Source organism: Hippocampus bargibanti, linkage group LG03 (assembly GCF_051943395.1).
Source record: "Hippocampus bargibanti isolate YZ-2025 linkage group LG03, ASM5194339v1, whole genome shotgun sequence".
NCBI classification, from domain to species: Eukaryota; Metazoa; Chordata; class Actinopteri; order Syngnathiformes; family Syngnathidae; genus Hippocampus; species Hippocampus bargibanti.
In genome coordinates this window covers 29,584,209-29,587,886 of record NC_142736.1, presented here as the reverse complement: position 1 = coordinate 29,587,886, position 3,678 = coordinate 29,584,209, and positions in this window count along the sequence as shown.

The window sequence follows — 3,678 nt, the reverse complement described above, 5'->3', positions numbered from 1 at the left end:
ATGTTGGGAAGTAAAATTAGACATGAGCAAATGCTACTGTTTGTTGTTGTGAAAGGCATGAGGGACTTCCATAATTCTTGGTATCGCCACATTTCTCCTTCTGTATTTCCTAAATCCATTCCAAACATCTCACACACCCCTCTCTTGCCATTCAAGATAAATATGAAACCAAATGGAGAAATTCACGCTTGAAGCAAAGCGACTAATCTCCCTGCTGCCTGTTTCATTCCTCTGTGTTTAATTGATAGAAATTGCACGCATCAAAGAAAACGCACACTTAGATTTAATGGGCATAAAATGGACATTAGCATTTTAAAGAGGTGGATTAACACATTAATCCGGGCAATTTTCACCCAACACTTTCAATGAGATCGTCGCAGCGCGAAGGCTCCTAAATAGGGCTTAACTGGGCTTCCTGTTATGGTGCTCCTCTTTGGATAACACCAAACTTTTTAGTTTTTCGAGTGAGGACAGAGGGGGACAAAACTAAGGGGCTTAATTTTACGTGATGGCTCTTTTCCTTTGCGAGACGTTCACATGACGTCTTACACAAGTTGCGGCACGTTTTTACAGACTCTGTTTTTTTTTCAATGGTGAAATTGCTCGTGTCTGAAAAGCCATAATCAAAAGGGCACATTGTTGGACGAACATCACGGAGTTGACTTTTCATCCACGCTGAACATATGTGGTTTTCCGAAAAAGAGGCTTCTTGGGTTACAGAACGTACTCTCCATACATACAATGGAAGTGAGTACATGATGTTAGCGGGGTACACCGCAATGCCTTGTGATCAAAGTACGTACAAGGCACTCACCATTTTGCCAGATGCAACTCATTTGGGATGATTTTTCCAAGGAGCTGCAGATGCGCCATGGTTGGAGGCTTCCATGGCTGACCCCCAAGGCACAGAATTGGGCAACTATATATTACTTGTCATTTATCATTTGACAGAAATGGGATGTGGGTCTGGATGACAATAATCTGCTTTTTACTTCTGTGTCACCAAAACAGCTTTAGCAGGCTTTTAGTTCAACGCAAAAGCACATTTCATACAAAAGTCAACTCAATGAGCTTCACACAACAAAGCACATCGACAAGTATTAAAAATCAGAGCAACTGAAAACATGTGCAGAGCAATAAGAAACAAAAGTAGCTTATTAAAATTACTAACAACACGCCCATTGACATCATTTAAGTATATTTGCAAAGTAACAAAAAGTGGACTTGACTGCATGACGGCAATAAAAGGCATTATTATTGTAATTAGATTACTTTTGGGGGATGCAGTGCATGCCGTATCCCTGTATTGTGAAACTTTGATGGTTTTCCACAGGAACTGTGAATCGGGATGACGACAAACCCCCAAACGACAATGCCCCAAGTGGATTTATTCACACACGGCGACACAAACGCTTGTTTTGACGACGCAACATCCCACCACCCACCACCTCACCGCTTTCATTTTACCATCCCTGTATGCCGGCTCCTCCCTTTTTGTTCACCGCAGTTTATGCACACACAGGACGTGTAAGCTGCCGCTGTCGAGACTGTAATGTAGGTCATCAAACGGAGGCGACGAGGGAAAAGGGCTCCAGTTTCGTGAGCCTCCAGAGTATGAGAATGATGTGAAGGGAAGCAATACGGGAAAAAACAACAGTGGGTGGAAACACAGTGGAACAAACAAAAGCACCTTTGACAAACCGTTAAAATGTGGCGTGCCACTGTTTTGGGGTGTTGATGGCGGTGCGGGAAGACAACACCGCGTTCCCCTCCCCTTCCTTCTTTTCCAACTTCCCTTGTGAATAGTTGATGTCGCATACCTGCCCGTGCTTCCCTTGTGCCATTATCACCCCTACACGAGATTGCACTCAAGACAATGTTGGAATTTTTGATAACATAGATTGAGAAAAGTGAAACACTGTTGTAAATTAATAAACAACGCGCGCGGGTACTTTTAGAGCGCAATCCATCCCCTTTCTCATCCCGCCACTCGGCCTAATATTAGTATTATTACTTTTTCATCCTACCCTTGTTGTCTGGTAGAGATCTGAGAAAGCTCTCTCCTCCTTGGTTGGGAATTGGAGACGAGTGTCGCCTGAAACGTGCTCTGGCAGCTTACTGTGATTTCGAGTAGCTCGGTGGAATCGAGCAATGCAAATGACACGTGAAAAGAAGAGGTGATGAGAAAAAAAGTTAGAAAGCGTGATTTATATTTCAGGGCCCTGCACCCAGCCTCTTAACCAGATTTGTTGAAAGCCTCTGTGCAGAGGTGTCGTGGTATAAGAGGCCTTGTCCACACTCAGGTTTAAATCCGGAGCATCTCGGGTAACGTGTTTTTGTCATCCCGTAAAAAAAAAATCAGTTCAAGAGCAAGAGGCAAAATTTGGATTTTATGAAAAGTTTTTATAGGACAGTTTTATGTAGCTCAGATGGGGCTACATGCAGTATGTCAGTGTGGAAATGTAACAAATTCCTTCTTATCGTGACAGATTTGCCTCACAAAGCTAAAATAGAGAGTATTTGACACCAATCAAAAAGATTACTAATTTCATATCAATACCATAAAATGGTAAAAAAACGTTTTTTATTGATTAGACAAGGCTCACTGACTGACAAACTGACTCTTAACTCATTCACTGCTATACATGTGCAAAAATGTGTTCACTCCAGTGCCAGGGTTTTTGTCATTTTCACTCAAATTCCAGGACTCACATGATATTGAGTTTTCGGATTACATAAACATTCAATGTAGCGTTCCTATCAATACCATAAAATGGTAAAAAAACGTTTTTTATTGATTAGACAAGGCTCACTGACTGACAAACTGACTCTTAACTCATTCACTGCCATACATGTGCAAAAATGTGTCCACTCCAGTGCCAGGGTTTTTGTCATTTTCACTCAAATTCCAGGACTCACATGATATTGAGTTTTCGGATTACATAAACATTCAATGCAGCGTTCCTATCAATACCATAAAATGGTAAAAAAAAAACGTTTTTTATTGATTAGACAAGGCTCACTGACTGACAAACTGACTCTTAACTCATTCACTGCCATACATGTGCAAAAATGTGTCCACTCCAGTGCCAGGGTTTTTGTCATTTTCACTCAAATTCCAGGACTCACATGATATTGAGTTTTCGGATTACATAAACATTCAATGTAGCGTAAAAAAAACCTTAGACTCTCTTCTTTCACCAGAAAAAAAGAGTTAATTCCTAAATTATATAGGTCTGGAGTTATATGAGCTTGAAATTTGGGCAGATGCACAAAGTACAATGCAAAACATACATAATGGTTTATATTAACAACAGCTGAAGCTTAATCAAAGCACTAATATGGGAAAAAGGGAAATGCTGCCCCCTTGTGGAAGGGAAAAACAGCCTGAAGTCTGGCCAGCACTTCATCGGCACCCAAGCAAGAAAAAAAAAAAAAAAAACAAATTCGGGCTCTGTCATATTTTAAAATCCTGAATAAATTCATGAATGGCAGTGAATGAGTTAATTTCAATTCGACATAGTTGCTTGGCCACCAAAGCAACATTTTTAATGGCGTCTTAGTTTTCATTTTTTCCGCCATTTTTTTGTCCTTCGCCCACTTCCCACATTTCTAATTTCAACATGTCCTCCAAAATCCATGGAACCTAGTTCTACTCTTTCCAAGTATTCACAGTTT